At 38.0% G+C, this 19,164-nt stretch overlaps 1 protein-coding gene and 1 long non-coding RNA gene across 2 annotated transcripts in view; one reads left to right on the top strand and one right to left on the bottom strand.

Moving 5' to 3' along the window:
* LOC145666378 (uncharacterized) overlaps positions 1 to 19,164 on the top strand; it is a 275,097-nt gene that overhangs the window by 1,970 nt on the left and 253,963 nt on the right. The gene's annotated exons all lie outside the window — the stretch shown is intronic.
* The window catches only part of LOC145666377 (uncharacterized), a 195,773-nt gene that overhangs the window by 67,545 nt on the left and 109,064 nt on the right, over positions 1 to 19,164 (bottom strand). The window lies entirely within an intron of this gene.

Raw genomic sequence — 19,164 nt, 5'->3', positions numbered from 1 at the left:
ATTTCAGAGGGGCGGAAAAGGCCGAGTCCAGAGGGGCGGGAAAGGCCGAGTCCAGAGGGGCGGGAAAGGCCGAGTCCAGAGGGGCGGGAAAGGCCGAGTCCAGAGGGGCGGGAAAGGCCGAGTCCAGAGGGGCGGGAAAGGCCGAGTCCAGAGGGGCGGGAAAGGCCGATTCCAGAGGGGTGGAAAAGACCAATTCCAGAGGGATGGAAAAGACCAATTCCAGAGGAACGGAAAAGGCCGATTTCAGAGGGGCGGAAAAGGCCGAGTCCAGAGGGGCGGAAAAGGTCGATTTCAGAGGGGATACAAAAGACTGGTTTTAAGGGGCAAAAGATCGATTGCAGGGGAAGAAAGACTGACACACGAACGCAGTCGCCAATACATGCACGCTTTGATGTACGCATGTATATAATACAGCGTATACAAAAACAGTTATTTACGCACATACTCTTATTAACTACAGAAAATAAACTGGTGCCTTCCATTTCAACTCAGGCAAAAAAATATAAATTTGTACCATCACCATCTCAGATATTGTTGAAACTTTTTTTATAGCAACTAGACATATTTTTAAGAGACCCATATTTTTTTGTTTTGTCGAAAAAAATTTTCCCGCCAAGTAATGGGCCATCAAAGACGGGGAGTACAATTTATGAATTGTAGAAGACATGGAAAATGGTCAACTTCGGAGCCTCACCATTCGGCTATGGAGGCAGGTAGTTATAATTCTTGTTGTGGTATGTACATAGGGATATAAATAAACTATATTTTATTATAGTTTGGTTTGCGCATGCGTATCTTTTCGTACATAAATTAACAAATGAACGTCAATTTATCTGAAAAGTCGAAGTTTGCGATTTTTTTTCGAGCACTTCCGGTTCTAATTTTAAAGTTCTGTTTTCGCGGTTGGTAAGACCTGGTTACCCGCTTTCCGAAAAAAAAATTGTATCGCTTCTGTGTGCAACCGTTTTGTCGCAAAAAATTCGAGAAATTGTAAAATTTTCAAAAATCGCCATTTTTGAGCGCCATTTTCTCGAAAACACCATCTTTTAAAATTCTGAAATTTTGTCAGATGGTTCAACTTTACATGAATAATAAACACACCAAATACCATTCTCGACCAATGCTTCATGAATTCACTGCAGCCTTTTAAAGTTAGCGAAGTTTCGTTAACTTTGATGTCACAGTTAGCAACACTGGGAACAATAAAAGTGCAATAATTTGATTATGTTTGTGGTTCACATTCATTAAATGAAGAATAAAAGGTTTTCTTGATTGTTTTTTTCATTATATTGATCAAGAAGGCTCTCTGAAATAGTAAAATGAGCCTCCCCCTACTCCTCCGTTTTCTTAAACCGAAATAATTTGAGGTGGAAATTACGATTACGAAACGCACAAGTTTCAAGTTCACTTACTTAAAATGGTCTTTGGAAACAAAATTTCACTGATTATTATTATTATTATTATTATTATTATTATTATTATTATTATTATTTACATGGACCAATCATTTGCTTGGTTGCTGTCTTCTTCGCTAATAGCATGTAACCGTGCAGGTGCTCCAATAGGTGTTGGCTCACTCACAACTCGTCCAGGAGTGGATCTAGGGGGAAGAAACTTTATTTTATATATAAATAAAACCGATCTCAGAGTTTGGAGCTCTTAAAGGTACCTCTAAGTAGCAGTATTACCCCCAGAAGTCAGTCCTGGATCCGCCTCTGCATAGCACATTGTCGATAGCCACAAATGCTGAAGTTCTGTGTGGAAGCATAAACAGCACTTCAACTTCACGTAATTCATGATTTATTTATAATATTTTTGCTACGCACCACTGGTTATCATACATATATGTATGTAACAAAAGTTCCTTTTTTGCAAATTTCTTAAATCTACACTTTGGATTGCAGAAGTTCGATTTTGGGGGAAGCATGAAGTTAGTTCATGGTGACCCGTTACTGCCATAAAAACTTCGCCATTTTCCGAAAGCCAAAGATGACTTCGTTGAATACCATTTACTGGTAGCATCTTTCCCTTTTTTTCTTCCGGAAGTCGTCGAATTCAGTTCCAGGCAACAAAACGAGAGTAATACCCGAGTTTGTACTTGCACTATACTCACGAATTCTTCTGCGGTTTTAGTGAGGGCGCGGTGGCTCAGTGGTAGAGCGTTCACCTCCGGTACTTGGGGTCCCTGGTTCGATCCCAGCTCACGCCGTGTGGGCTTTGTGGTGGACAAACACCGTGCTCGTGGGTTTTCTCAGGGTTATCCCGTTTCCTCCCACTCTGCATTCCACCATTTCATTCATTTCTCATAATCACCGTCTTAGCCTAACCGGCATAAACGTGGGACGTAAAACAAATATTTCATTTCATTTTTTTCTTCTGCGGTTTTAATACTGTGTATCTGTTTTTGCTTACGGTTATGCCGCGTTGCCACATTCTTTACACTTCCCCCTCCTCAATACCGTCGCAGAGACCCTTGCATGGCCGGTTTCACTGCTTTATCGGACCTGTCTGCATCTCGAACATCTGAAAGCGATTTTTAAAGTCGGATGCAGCACCATCATAAATCACTGACACGGTTTGGGAAATTGTAGACACTTATTTCCACGTATTCGAACCTTTTTCTATAACCTATATTTTCGCTTTTCTTCGAGTATTTTTAGAATCTTGTCTATGGCTATGAGTACATGAGCCGAATCGTGTGTTTTATCGTCGTTTATTACAACAAAACTGTCAGTTTTCATATTCCGGTGATAACTCTGAATTTCACTTTGCAGAATAACAGTCCAGTTTTCAGCGAAGTCCACATGAAGTAAAGTAGAATTTGTATCTTGAAATTTTATACGGTGCTTTTCGGTAGCAATTAATTCTCTTTGGATTTTCTTGATGTAGTCGTGAATTACATTTCTTACAGTTAAACCAGCAATCTACGATACGAAAACAGAAAATGGCATAGTTTTTTCAAACGAGATTATTGTTTTCCCATATGGCATACGTAACACTCATTTTCATCAGGATCAATGATTAAAGACTCCACACTTATTCCTTCCACTCCAGGACATTCACCACATTCTTGAAGAAGACAGTTGTCATTTTCTATGGATCATACTACTAAAGGAAATAGGTCACTCATGACAGCTTGAATACAGGCTGAACCTTTGATTTGTAGTAACGCAGTAGCAGCTAACTTAGAATTTGCACAATACACACACACACATACACATTTCCCTCGCAGGTTGCGGACTGACCCACTTTAGTCTAATACTGTAAAATTCCGAGTGACCCATTCTTATCTTGCGATTGTTCTGTTTAAAAAGTCAGTAAATTTCTTTGGAACGCGTAAGAAAACATTTCTATTTTTTTTTAAACTTTTTGTCCTTTTTCGATCACTGTAATGACATCGCACTTAATTGAGACTTTGTCTGGAGCATTCCAAATCATCACTGATGTAATAGTTCAGGCTTTTTGTAGATCATCAGAATTTATTGGATTTCAAGTAAACTTAAAATTTGTATGTTTCGTAATCGTAATTTCCACCTCAGATTATTTCGGTTTAAGGAAATTGAGGAGTAGGAGAAGGCTCATTTTACTATTTCAGAGAGCCTTCTTGATCAAAATAATGAAAAAAACAATCAAGAAAACCTTTTATTCTTCATTTAATAAATGTGAACCACAAACATCATCAAATTATTGCACTTTTATTGTTCCCAGTGTTGCTAACTGTGACATCAAAGTTAACGAAACTTCGCTAACTTTAAAAGGCTGCAGTGAATTCATGAAGCATTGGTCGAGAATGGTATTTGGTGTGTATTATTCATGTAAAGTTGAACCATCTGACAAAATTTCAGAATTTTAAAAGATGGTGTTTTCGAGAAAATGGCGCTCAAAAATGGCGATTTTTGAAAATTTTACAATTTCTCGAATTTTTTGCGACAAAACGGTTGCACACAGAAGCGATACAAAATTTTTTTCGGAAAGCGGGTAACCAGGTCTTACCAACCGCGAAAACAGAACTTTAAAATTAGAACCGGAAGTGCTCGAAAAAAAATCGCAAACTTCGACTTTTCAGATAAATTGACGTTCATTTGTTAATTTATGTACGAAAAGATACGCATGCGCAAACCAAACTATAATAAAATATAGTTTATTTATATCCCTATGTACATACCACAACAAGAATTATAACTCTACCTGTCTCCATAGCCGAATGGTGAGGCTCCGAAATTGGCCATTTTCCATGTCTTCTACAATTCATAAATTGTACTCCCAGTCTTTGATGGCCCATTACTTGGCGGGAAATTTTTTTTCGACAAAACAAAAAAATATGGGTCTCTTAAAAACATGTCTAGTTGCTATAAAAAAAAGTTTCAACAATATCTGAGATGGTGATGGTACATGCTCTGCCTGAATTGAAATGGAAGGCACCAACTATATAATACTACGATATGTAATATATTAGATACTATAGGATGTGAGAGCAAATTAGTATGTTTTGTCATCTATTTCTGAAAACTAAACACCTTTCAAGAATCAAGCAGGGTGTAACTCCCCCTTTCCCACCACTGTGGGCGGCCATGGGCTGATTTACAAAATACAAGTAGTATATTCGTTACAATATCCCAATAGAGCACTTTCTTATGGTGCATGGAGTCCCTGGTTCGAACTCCAGCTAAGTAAGTTTTAGATGGATGACATCGTGTCCGTGGGTTTTCTCGGGGCACTCCCGTTTCCTCTCACTTATCATTCCACCAATTCTTCCATTATCATTTACTTGCCTTAATCAACCGTCTCTTAGTCTAAAGGGTGTAATAGTGGGATATTAAACTAAGAGATTTCATTTTATTTTTACAATCTCTCAGTTAATACTGTACATTTTTATATGCAGCACATAAATGCAGTGAGTCAGGGTCGGCCCTAGGCAATTTGCCGCCCCGTGCAATGGCACCATTTGCTTTCCCTCCTTTCTCCAGAAAGAACAAATCTTAGAAGTCACGACTTTATGTATGCTATCCCACCACGAACAATGAAGAGCACGCGCACTCAGAAAGACCTAAACATTACAAATATAATCTCATTATGTCTGTTTTCTTATTTAAATAATAAACTGTTATGTTACTGAAAGGTAAAGTAAACACACCTGTAGAGGAAATATCGTAATCCTTTGTATAGAATTCAATATCCAGCTTCAATCTCAATACATTAGTTTTTATCTTTATTTCTTGATTTTCCTTCTACATCTGTTAAAAATTTAAGAAAAAGACTTTTTTTCTCCTTCAATGATAAGGAACTTGTTTGTGACAAAGACAAGACTAGTTTTCATATCAAAGCTGTGTGGTAACTAATAAATGGAACAGGTGTTCGCTACTGTTCGAGAACTGAGTTCTTGTATTTGACAACAATCAAGCAATTCATGCTAGGACTTGTTTGAGCATTTACTTTAGCACTGTCTATGTGACCTTAAACTAAAGCGACCTAAACATGATTTATAAATGTGGTATTCAAATAGACCAGCTTAATAAATTTAACTACCATCATCATGAAGTATGTTTCCAACAAGAAATACTTATCTATATTATAAAAGAGAACGTACAAATCCTTTGTTCCCTCATCACGCTAATACGGCTGAACCAATTTCTTTTATTTTTGGGGGGTTATTAGGATTTGGACCCTAGATGGTTTTTATCATATCACTTTAATTTTTAATTACCAGTGTCTTGAGATAATTGACCATTCAAGTGTCCATAACGTACAAATCCTTTGTTAGTTCATCATAGGTATAAAAATAAACGTATTTATATGCAACCCGCATGACCGTGTCACTCGGCGGGTTAACATAAATGACAGGCGCTATAATGTTAACATTTACTGCAATTTGAAAGCGAAAAAGTAAAAATTATCTAAGTAACAAAGTTTATTGCGTTCCGGGGTGACCGCAGCGAAGCGGGTCACTCGGCGGGTTAACATAAATGACAGGCGCTATAATGTTAACATTTACTGCAATTTGAAAGCGAAAAAGTAAAAATTATCTAAGTAACAAAGTTTATTGCGTTCCGGGGTGACCGCAGCGAAGCGGGGTGAACGCTGCTAGTTTTGAATAATATAGTTATGACAGATTTTGCCACCCCTCAAAACTTGCCGCTTCGTGCAAATGCACATGTTCCACATACGGTAGTAAGTGATTGAAAGGGTGTGGCTGGGCGCGTCGACAGCGAGGTCTTTTGCACCCTTCTGTGACACACTAAAAACAAGAAGAAAAAAAAGAATAAAAGCACAATATTCCAGGAAAATAATAAATTCAGAGCGCAGTTTAAATCACAATAAAAAGTGTCACTCCATTTATGAGGCAAAATGTTATGGCATTTAAGAAACGTGCAGACCCGCCACAAAAACATTCATTAAAAGACAAAAGATATGTTAATATATGCCGCGGTAGCTCGGCAATGGATAAATACACGTAAGGCCTCCCTTAAATAACATGGAAATAACTTCATCCCCCCTTTAGACCCCTTAAAAACTAAAAATATTAACTTCCGCCAATTTTTTTCTGTGAGTTAGTTTCGGAAGTCTACAATCATGCCAATTTACATCATTCTAATCCTGCCGAAACATTTTGGAGTGTAAAAGATGTCCTAAACTGTAACAATGGGAAGAATTTTCAGTTCCCCATAAAACCTATCTACGATTGAAAATTTTTATTTTCGGTGATTTACTTAGGTAACGCTAACGGAAACGTACAAGCATATCGAATTTGAAGTTTTTATTCCCATTCTAAGTATCTAAAATGTGAGTAAGTCCAAAAATGAGCTCATTTAAATAACATGCAGAATTTCTTCATCCCCCTTAAGATTCTCTAAAAATTAAAAATATTAACTTTTGGCAATTTTCCTGTGAATCAGTACTTGAAAGCTACAATCATGCTAAATTTCAACTTTCCACGTCAACCGGAACTGTCCCTTTATTTTATGTCAGTTCATGTAGATTTGTATATAGGTAGGATAGAAGTACGCAAACTTGTGAACATATTAACTTCCGTAACTGGGATTGGATTTCAATGACACTTTGCTGATACATTAAGTACCTTAATACCGCGGATAAGTTCCACGATGGGTGTTGTGCGTGCAAGGGGGAGCTAACCCCATTACCATATGACGTGGCAATGATCGTTGAGATAGAAAGATGGAACAAACGCCACTCGTAAGCTTTTGCACAAGTGAACATAAACAAAAGCGGGCCTAATTGCACCATGAGTGGATATTTCTGCAGACTCTTTACATACAATAGTACTCAGCACAAAACTTATGACACCCCACTTTACGCCATTCCAAAATACAGCCCCTTTAAAAGTGTATTTTTCTGTAGTTTTTCTGGTGATTTCATGTAATGGTTTGCAACCCTGCATATTTATTTAGAAGCAAGTGTTTATATTTTACGTGTACCTCAGTCTCTTCTGTAAACATTCGTTTTTTTTTTTTTTTTGTTTTTTTTTGTGTGTGTGTTCGTCTGATTCGTACGTCCTGAGCAATTGTAGTTTTCGTAAACGCTTGCAAATGCTAACATTGGCACTCTACCGACAACAAAGATGGCCACCATTCAGGAACACTTGTACATATGACAACGTGAATAATGTTATTGACCTTCATACGGTTCGTCATACCGCGCGTCGTCATACGGTTCGTCATCCTATCATACATACGGTTCGTCATACTCAAATTTTTATAAATTTCGGAGGTGGTCAAGCAACCATTTTCACCATCTTTGGACCACTTCAGATGGGTTGACCTAACTTCGGAGGCCTATGAAGACTCACAGTGAAGCTAAGGGGTCTACTCGGATATGGAATTATAAGAAAAAAAATATTTCCATTTCTCCAAGTTTGCCAGAAACTCTCCCAACATTCTATATATTAAAACACTACATTTATATGTTCGTCTATAACAATTCACTCCCTTTGAGAGTCTTCCTGTCCTTTACTTGTGTCCGTAAAGGGGTTTGCATAGATATAGTGAGAAGTGGGAAGGAGATTCACGTTCATATTAGAACTGTGTGCTGTGTAAATGGCGCAGGTTCAGCTAGTTTTTTTATGCTATATTATGTCTAGTGACAAAAGAGGCTGGAGAAATTTTAGACGGACTAATATAAATTTATCCAGGTATCCATGTTTGTGAAACACGCGAACGAGGGATCTCTGCAATGAACTTTAGAATGTACGTTGAAGTTTACAGAAGTATCCATTTGTTTTAAGAGACACTTTTCCGTGTTTTCGCTTATACAGCGTTAATGCGTCTGTCACTAAAACAACGAATAAGCACAAAAGCGTCCGTAGCATGAGGTGAAGACTTGTTACATTAATAACATACATTTCAGACAACTGCTCATCACTCATTTATGATGCTTCCGCCCAGATCTTCCTTCTCTCCGCTGTCAGAAACAAAAACCTGCTTTATACCGCAAATAAAACACTAAGAGACTCAGTTTTACCTTAAAGGCACACTTTAAAAAGGGATCCGATGTGTGTTTGATTCGTCGTTTTTCTTTCGTAAACACTGTTATAAATCTCATAGCGACTGTCTTGTAACCAGTAATTTCCGTACTCTTACAAGCAATGTTGTCAAGTCCTCAACATAGAATTTGTCTACATACTTTGGTATTGTCAGTGTTGCAAAGAAAAAAATCCCATATTTCGAACTCATTTATTTAGATTAATTTTGAAAACGAAATATGACAAGTGGTGCCATGCACGGAAGAAGTGAGTTAATAGTTTTCATTTTTAATTTGGAAAATTTTACCACCTTATCCTTTGATTCAGTCGAGTTGCTTTCAGTATACCATCCTTTCCAGCAGCGGAATTATATGAGACCTATAGCTTAACATGGGACCCGAATTACATGAGCTCCCGCCGGGAATCGAACCCAAGTCTCTCACGCCAAAGACCTTAGCATTTGATCGATTGCAATCTTTATCTTAAACCTCAAAAGGAAATGCATGCCATCATGTTCCATAAAATCTGATAATTTTACGTAAAATAATAACTTTCTTAATTATAGATGATTTAATTCATTCTTTTGCCTCTAATTTCAGCCCCCATGCAACAGGAGGTCATTCTAAAATTTAAACATACATAGATACACACAGTTTCGTGAGAACAGGATATTTAAAAAAAATACCGTGGACCATCTCTCTTAACACATAAATCACTTATTTATCCTTGAATGATTGCAACCTCCAGCAGCCAGGACGGTTGCAAAGCCTTCATACCTCCATTATATTGCATCAAAATAGAAAATATTTTACGAAGGAAATCATGGGGGATCTTTCACGGACTATACAAGTGAAAACGCATTTAAAAACAACCGTATTCCAACAGAATTCCCCCACCAAAGTATATTTGTTTATAAAAGGGAGTCTGATCCTAATGCATTTGAGAATATTGGTGGTACGAGGACTATTCTTTTATTAACGTTCGCTAAGCCACCAGAGTCGCCCACCTCGTACACCAATAGACTCTGCCGTTCATTCGTTGTTGAGTAGAGAGCTTTAAACCATATCGACTGCAACCTGCATCGACGTCCACCAAATGTAAATCGATTTCTCCAGGTCCTGATCTTGAAATTTCAGGAAAAATCAGCACACAGTTTAGAATAGTGACCTGTGCATTTCACGAACTACATGATCCACGGTCATCTGTCGCCATACTTTTCCATTCTTAGCCTCCCTAGTTGTGAACATCGGTAAGTTCATCTTTAAACTCTATGCAGCACTTGTTCAGATTTCATGTGACTTGTGAAGTTGCCGCCATAATTCTTACTCATTCAATGATAAATTACAGCTGTAATATTGCCTTCTGCCCGGAGCAATCGATTTAAACTACACTGAGAAAAATCCGTTCTCGAGACAGCGGTATATTGTACAAATATACGGAATGCTCTTGCTTACTACAGAAATCAATATGGAGCATATGTTATTCATATGCTACATACGCACTGCCCTTAGATGTTACCTCATGCCGTTGCAGAATGTCTGACATTTAACATTTTTCCCTATATCATATGCATATATTACATTCCTCAGCTATATGTTATATACGTCCATTTGTATACGAGATCCTGACCGCCTATATTGTTTCATACGGAAAGTGCGTACAGATGGAACACTTATACAGAAAGTATTATAAAACATGCGCTAAGTCCAAAGACTACACAATTTACAAATGTAACATACGATTTTACGTACATCACATACATTTTTTTCTCAATGTATGCAGGAAGTTCGGTTGCACTCCACAATGATTGGACGGATGAGAGTGTCTATCGGATGGGGAAGAGGTGACGACCAATAAACAGCTTTGTCTTATTCCAGTCTCTTATTTTCCTTTAGAGGCGTAACAGAGACTGAAAAAACTACGCTCGTAGTTAGAGATCGTCGGACAACTCGACAAGTGTGTGTGAACTTTATTGCGTAATAGATCGCAGCCTGTGTTCGCAATATCAGGACGAGCCAGCGAAGGTCTACTGTTTAGTCTCGGTTCAGACGTGCAGAAAAGTCTGTTGCGGGCCCGCAACAGAAAACTCTGTTGCGGACCCGCGCGAGCCGGAAATACATTGGTTCTTATCATTCATGCCACACGTGCAGACTTTCCCGCACGACTCTGCTGCAGTGACGACGCCAGAGGGGGGGCAAGGGGGGCGAGCGCCCCCCTAGTAGCTACTTCTGCCCCCCTGATTGCCACCTAGACTGCCCCCCCAGACTCTTACAATCTTTAAACATTCTACATGTAGTATTTTATATGAGTATCATAACCAGGGCCCGGATCTTGTTGACAAGTCAACTTTCTTCTGTTACGCATAGGAGAAGGCAAGTTCAAGTAAAAACGTTATCCATCAACTCTAGGTTCTAAAAATATAGTTTTTTAGGATCAACTTTTGGTCTCTTTTTGCTGTTTTGAAATTTCAGGTCATTTTTTAATATTTTAAGGTAACTTTTAGGTCACTTATGGTCTTTTTATTCTTTTTTTCTACATAAGGAATGAACACGGTTTACGGATGTGGAAAAGACGAAGTTGAATAATCTCTTTTCTTACTTCCTGACTATTGGAGTGGAAAAACTGCATTCTTAACAAGCTAATGAAAACTAAACTGTAGCTGGTTAACGAAAGGCGGGGGTTGGTAGGTGGCCAAACAGATAGTTTTGGGTTATTGACCACAAAGAATGTTATCACGTGAATAACCAAAAATGCATTAGAAGGCGTACAAGGGCTTTAAACGTGTTTTTATCTATTATTTTCATGTAGTCTAAACTTGCTAAGTTTTATTGTTTAAGAGTGCTTCCTAGTTTCAACTCGGGAGTGAACTTACGCTTTCAATACTTACAATGCCGTACAATGGACATAAGTGATAAATGGACTGCAACTAACTGAAACAAAACTTTTTGAATATGAGTGAGAAATGTTAATTAAAAATCCAATGGATATTAAAAAATGTCAATGTTTAATGAAATAAAAGTTTGAGAAAACGTAAGTTTTAAGGTCAATTTTTGTGATTTTTAGGACCATTTTACAGGAATTTTAGTGTCATTTTATAGGTCACCTTTTAAAAATTTTTAGGTCAACAAGATCCGGGCCCTGATCATAACCAATCTCATTGTCAAATTGTAGTCTACTTTCCATGCATTTACTATGTGGCAGATTAGTCCTCAAGCTTTCTTCTTTGAGCGTATGGGTATGCACACATATTTCTGTTTTCTAATTTAGCGCCTTTTGAGGTAAATTTTAGTTATACTTCTTTCTTATGATTTTTTATTATTGTGCCTAGCGAACAATAGTAGATTTGGTCGACTTGTTTTCTTCTCATTGGATCAACTTCGATTGGGAACAAAAGAGAGGTAAAACCAGTTACGTAACTTGTTTGTATTTATCCAGGTTTGAAGTTTTCAGTTTCATATTTTGTTTTATTTAAAGGTTCTATACTTCTTTTTTCTGAAACATTATTCTCGGCTTTCAATATTCAGAGGATGTGCTTATAACAGCTTAGTTCGCAACTACCAGAGCTTAATTTTTTGAAGGGGATAAAAAGAGTTGTGTTTTTCCTTCCTGCAAATGAAAATAAATTTATGGAATTAAATTGATTCCCAATAAAACGTATTGTCAGAGTGCTGATCTTTCGTTAGTAATTTGTATATACTAGTGCTCCCTTACTTACTTTGTTTCAAAGTACTGACGTGACGTCTACCATATTGACTAGGAACTGTTGAAAAATTCGTAGCCCAACTCAGAAGGAGTGCACGTGGAATGGTGAAGTTTTACTTCTTCTACACTTCCCGCAAGAGTCAATATACTACCTTGTACAGTGCTCCAGTTTTTGCAAAAAAGTTTAAAAATCTGAAGATTTCCTCGCACCACTGTTCGTAGCAATATCCCTATCAGATCTAAAATGGCGTCCTTTCAAGTGTTATTTAAGTTTGGGAAATAAGTACACGTAATAGTTAGACGGAGCTAAATCTGCGGAATAAGAATGAAATCTTTGAGTTTTACGTCCCACGGTTATGCCGGTTAGGCTAAAGGAGACGGTGATGATGAGTAATGAATGAAATGGTGGAATGAAGAAAGTGGGAGGAAACGGGAGAACCCCGAGGAAACCCACGCACACGGTGTTTGCGGAATAAGAATGATCTAGACATTGAAATCCTAGATTATGCAATGTCAGTTGTGTTCGCAGGGGCTTGATGGACAGTTGTCTTCTCCTGAAGGAACAGAATTCCTTTCTTTTCATTTTCCGCGGCGTTGAACTTTGAATTTTTCTTTCAGTTTTGTAAGTAATGTAGAGATTCTGGATTAAATATCTGACCGTTGTGGAGGTAGTCTATGAGTACGACTCCATACTTATCCCAGAAGAATATTACAAACAGTTTCTCAACTTACTTCTGTGTCTTGAACTTCTTGGGATGAGGGAGAAATGAGTGCTACTACTCCATTAACTGTTGTTTCGTTTCAGGATCATAGTGACACAACCATATTTCGTCCATGGTTACTATTCGTGAGCGAAATTGATCAGCATTACGGTCAAATTGGAAGAAGACTTCTCTTAATGCCGTCACTCTTTTATTCTGCTGACAGATTTTTTGGAAACCCATTATGCCGAGAACTTGCGCATACAGAAACCATTCTGAATTATGCTACCGACGAGTTCCAAAGGAATGCTAAGAATCTCTGACACAAGGTTTGCTGGGAAGATAAAAACTGAGAAAGCGGGGTGCAGCCAGACCTCAGACTATAATAAGTATATCGTGAGTTTACTATACATTTTAAAAACTATATAAATGATAGCTTAAATTATTTTTGTCACTTAAAAACTGGGGTGGCCTAGGCCCTCCGGCCCCGGGCTATATCCACCACTGGCTGAAATGCTGCAATTTTCAAGAATAATGTCACAAATTGCATCCATGATTTCGGGAAGAGTCCTTGCTTTTAATCATCCTGGATATAAAGCATAATTTGTTGAGAAATCGCCACGTTTATACTAAGCCACTTACTTTTTCCCCACTGTATATAACAGAGGAGAGTCCCGTGGTGTTTCACTGATTTCCTGATTAATTTACTTTGGTGACTATCCTTGGTGGAACAAAAATGTTATAACAGTTAGGATCTGGATGTTCGTGAAATTCGCTGTTTGGGCACACACCATCACTTCAAAGATTTGAGAAACAATAACAATTTCATTATCAATATGAAAATTTGAATTTGTACATACAGAGATATGTTTTTCTAAACTACGGTTTCATTTTTCTACCTAGTACCTACACTCCTTCTGAATTGGACTACGACATTTTCAGCAGTTCCTCGTAAATTCTCTCTCTCTCTCTCTCTCTCTCTCTCTCTCTCTCTCTCTCTCTCTCTCTCTCTCTCTCTCTATATATATATATATATATATATATATATATATATATATATATATAAAGAGAGAGAGAGAGAAATACGTAGCATATAGTACCAGACAAATGTGTTACTTGTAGCATACGCGAAAGTAATTCAATTTATGTTTACGCTGCAAAAGTTTCATTGAAATATATTTCATGTGCAGACGTTACTTATCTGTTAGTTACAAATTTTACTTGAAATAAGTTTAATTAATAATCATATTAGGTCTAATATGAAAACAGCAACGAAATACACAATGTAATGTAAAATAAGTCAAACATAATAAATATGTCATTTTTGGTATGGCAAATAGCCGCCCCCCCGAAAATGTATCTGCCCCTCCTTTGCCCCCCTAAGAATTTAAAGCTGGCGTCGTCACTGCTCTGCTGCGGGCCCGCAGCGGGCGAAAATTGAGTTGCGGGGACTGCTGGCTCGCAGCGAGTCCGCACAGGTGTTGCGGGTCGGAAAACCATTGCTGGCAATGAGGCAAGCCACACGTGCAGACTTTCCCGCGCCCGCAGAAATGGAAAGCGAAGAACTGAATGAAGAACTATTCATTAACAAAATACAAAAGTATCACGAGATATGGAATTTAAAGTGCTAAATGTATAGAGATAGAAATAATAATAATAATAATAATAATAAACGAGATGCATGGAATAAGGTGTGTGAAACCTTATGTGGGAAATTTAATGTAAAAACAGAAGAAGAAAAAAACAGCATTGGCATGTATTATTATTACTTTTCAATGTAAAAATCTAATATTCATGTAGTATTTACATTTGATTTTCGTTTAGCGTCCCTTTCCAGCAGTGAGGCTATGAATACTTTTAGTGATAACAATAGACAACAAATACGCTTGGAGAACAAGTCTCCTTATTGTTAATGCAGTTTCTTTCATGAGATTTCTTGTCACTCACTCCGGAATGAACCAACTGTTTATAACGCACGTTGCATTATACTTTAGGTCAAGGTCACGTATTATATAGCCTCTGTGCTCAAAAAGGACGCTGAAGTCCAAAACAACCATCAACATAATAGCAGAACAGAAAAGAAAGAAAAAAACATCGTTTTTCGGCTGACGATTTTTGTCGTTATTTGTTAATGTACTATTTTTTTTTTTAAATTGAGTTAACACGAAAATTGTTGAACATCAGCCTTGTGGTTAAAAAAATAAAAAGCATGCTCGATATGTAACAGAAATATTTGTGTTTCTCGTACAATTCATAATATTGTGCACGTCGTTGCTATTCTAGAGATAACAACTGAATGTTTTCTTACATAAAGAACAACCTAAACAAAGTTATCTTGCCATAGAACTCTATTTCTGTCGCTTACAAAATAATCAACCCATCTGTTTCTGCTTCCGTTTGCTGCATTGCCTCCTTGTGGTGTGCTACACGTATTGGGGATTTCCTCAAAACCTTCTATCGTTAAATGTCACAATTATAAAAATGTTTCCTTTTTCTCACCTTAGAAATGGATTATTCGGAAACACTAAATCCATTATTTTTATTTAAGAGTTTACATTAAGAATTTCACATCTCCAATCTAAGCGAGTCCTCATATTGAACGCTTTCTCAATATATAACGGGAAATGTCACTACTATAGGAATGAAATGAAATCCTTGAGTTTTACGTCGCACGCTTATACCGGGTAGGCTAAAGGAAATGGTGATGATAAATGAATGAAATGGTGCAATGAATAAAGTGGAAGGAAACGGGAGAACCCCGAGAAAACTCACGTACAATGGTGCTTCTCGCACCACAAAGCCCACTTGACGCAAGCTGGGATTGAACCAGAGGTGGACACTCTATCACTGAGCCACCGGACCCCATTACTATAGAAATCCCCCGTCTCCCCTTCAAGAGAAAATTTTCAAAGACGCTGAAATCTGTGCTCCATTATTTTTATTATGAGTTTACATGGCGAATTTTATATCTCTAATTGAAACGAATCCTCACATTCGGTAATTTTTGAATAAATAAAGGGAAATTTTACTATTATTGAAACGCCCCCTCTTGAGCGGGATATTCGGAAAGTCTAAAAAAATGTCTAATTTTTAATTTAAAGCCACCAACTATGTCAAAAAATCGAAATTAGTCACGCAATTGTTAAACTATGCCAGTGGCCGCTAATAACATTTGAAAATGTCAATGAATAGGTCTCCGAATGTTTAACTTTCTGTGCTCTTACAAATGATAATTAGTTAACATAATGAACTTACTTTAATGTAACAGCCAGAGCTCCTCCGTGGCTAAGCGGTTAGTGTACCCGCCTTTGGCGTTGGAGGCGCGGCTTCAATTCCCGTCGGGACCTCATATGGTTCGGATTCCACGTTAATCAGTAGGACCACGTCTCATATAGCCTCGCTGCTGAACGGAACGTTAAACTCAAAATCAACTCATTAATGTAACAGCCAACATTTCAATTGGTAGTATCGCTAGTCTCATGAAAGTATCTTCTGCTTTAATTTTATCACTTATTTTCGATAAGAGTTCATCACATGAAGTGATGCTCATGCGAAAATAATTAAAGAACTTTTCTTCGACATTGCGCAAGTCAATAAACATGGAAGAAAATTCACCTTTAAGCAGTCGTGAGCTTACGTACGGACGAACCCAGTATCGTCTCTGTTTCTTCCTTAGGATTTTACTGGCTAAGTGTACAAAAACAGCACGTTTTCTTCTTTCAATTTCTATCTTTATTTAACTGCAGCTGAAAATAAAATGAGCTGTTTTTTTATGTCTATGTGAAGTGGGAGGGCTGAGACGCCCGCACGAGTCTGCTGCGGGCCCGCAGCAGACTTTTCTGCACGTCTGAACTGGTTGCTCTGTGACGCCCGCACGAGTCTGCTGCGAGTCTGTTGCGGGCCCGCAACAGACTTTTCTGCACGTCTGAACCGAGCCTTAAGTGCCTTCGAGCGTGGCCCTATAGTAGCTCGGATGATTCTTCTGCAGAATTACCATTCGCCTGATTCATGTCGTGTCAGTGGTTTATCGGTGATGTACACAATTTGGGCCAGAGATTTTGGTCACAATACAACTCAATGCACTAACAAAATAGTTTGTTATCGTTGTAGGGATCAACAACATTCGAAAAGACACATAAAAAAGATTTCTAATCAATTTTGTGTTACTTGCAAAGTGATGGACCACCGTACAGGAAGAGTAGATGTCCACTGGACATTGTCCAGCTCGGCCATATACCAACACAGAAGTACCATTTCATCAGATGACGATTACTACTTGGCTCACATTCTTAAATCCTACAATGCATAGTCGGACAGATATTGGTCATAGTGGTAAACAATCTGTGCTTTCCTACATAACGGTATGTAGTTGCTAATGTATGTTGAACCAGATTGGGAACGTTCGAAGCTAGTTGCAATTTCCACAGTTTCCGCTTAGATGGCACTTTAAGCTTACCGGTACTTCCGTTACTCATTTTGGTTTCTCTTGCAAAACTATTTCTTTCACAGAAAATAAAAAAAATCATGCATTGTAGGGTTAATGAACTCAAAGCGACGAAAAAGAGAGAAGTATATATATTCCAAGATTTAAGACAGTACTACATACAAGCTCCAAAACTAATGGAGGTACTGCCATATTGATTTGCAACACTGTTAAATTTACACAATATACTATTTCAGCACATTTTGGGCGATTCAAAGACTACTTCACAGCTTATATACATCCATGCTGAACAGCTTTTCTTTCTTCCAACGCTAAACAATGCTCCATCGTTACAAGCTACGTATGTACACAATTACATTGGAGAGAGCCCATCTACGTGCCCAGTATATGCAGAGAGGTGTTAGTGACAAGGATTGCTATTAGATATTCGCAAATTTTGATTGAAATACCCGCCGTTCCCAAGACATTTTTTTTATTTATTAGACTGACAACAGAAGGTACTTTGTGCTGTGGAATACGCAAAGGCAACACCCGTTATCATAGTTCAACGCAATTTCGGCAACAGTTTGGGATCTATCCACCTGACAAGAACTCCATTAAGCGTTGGCATACAGCTCGTGGAGACAGGTTACCTATGCAGAGGTAAAAACAGCGGCGCGGTCGTCCTTCATATTCACAGGAGAAAGTGGCAATCCTTCCAACACAGTCCCGCAAAGTCAGTTCGGAAAGCGGGCCGTGAGTTAGTATTGCCCCGCTCAACAGTCTGAGACGTTCTTCGTAAGCGTTTGAAATTCATTGCTTACAAGCTGCAACTTGTATAAAAAATAAATAAAAAAAAAAAAAAAACATTTTATACATTAATCACTCACTTTAAAACATTTTTTTTATCACTCACTGAAAATGAGAAAAAAAGAAAAAACCTTCGCACTATATTCACTGTAGACGTGTTGGAATTCCTGGAAAAAGGTGATTAGAGGGACAGGGTAGTCTTCAGTGATAAGGTGACCTTCCATATCAACAGCAAAGTCAACAAGCATAGTGTTCGAATCTGCGGTTCAGAAAATCTTTGTTGAATCGCTGAGCTCGCCACAGATTACCCAAAGTTGAACGTCTTTGCTCCTATGTGCAGAACAAAGCTTTATGGGCTACTTTTATTTGCAGAAAGAAATGTAACGGGACACTTGTATCTTGATATGCTCCAGATACCACAACATGAAAAAGACTCCTGAGATTTCATTTTTTGATAGGATGGAGCTCCATCCCAGTTCTATACTGACATGAAAGGGTATCTAAATGAACATCTCCCACAACGTTGGATAGGTCACATTGGTCTTGATGATGAAGCGTACTTAAGACGACCCCGAAGTCTCCAGATATGAAACCATGCGACTACTTTTTATGAAGCTTTGTCAAAGATTGCGTCTTTATCCCACAGTTACCTCGAAATCTGATGGAGCTGCGAGAGCGGATGGCAGAAGCTTTTATTTCCGTTACACGAGACATGTTGATTCGAGCATGAGAGGAAACGGACTATTGACTAATTTGCCGCGTCACAAAGGGCGCCCATATTGAACCCTTCTAAGGTAGTAAAAAAAGAAAAGAAAAGAAAAGAAAAGAAAAAAATGATGTGCATTACCTTGCTTTTGGTATATAAAGGATTCTAATGTCACACTAGGGGCAACCACAATAATATTTTGAAAATATATTCTTTTTCGCACACCCAGTAGTAGATTCAGCGTCCCAAGGTAGAGTGAAATGAAATTCCCTCTATTTTAATCTGTTTCATCCAAAAATAGGATTTAATAAGTTTTTAAGTAGATACTTCATAGTTGCTTGATTGG

This window comes from Thermobia domestica, chromosome 12 (assembly GCF_964235325.1).
Source record: "Thermobia domestica chromosome 12, izTheDome1.hap1.1, whole genome shotgun sequence".
Classification (NCBI taxonomy): domain Eukaryota; kingdom Metazoa; phylum Arthropoda; class Insecta; order Zygentoma; family Lepismatidae; genus Thermobia; species Thermobia domestica.
Note: the sequence above shows the minus strand (reverse complement) of the source record. Positions and strands in the feature narration are given on the sequence as shown.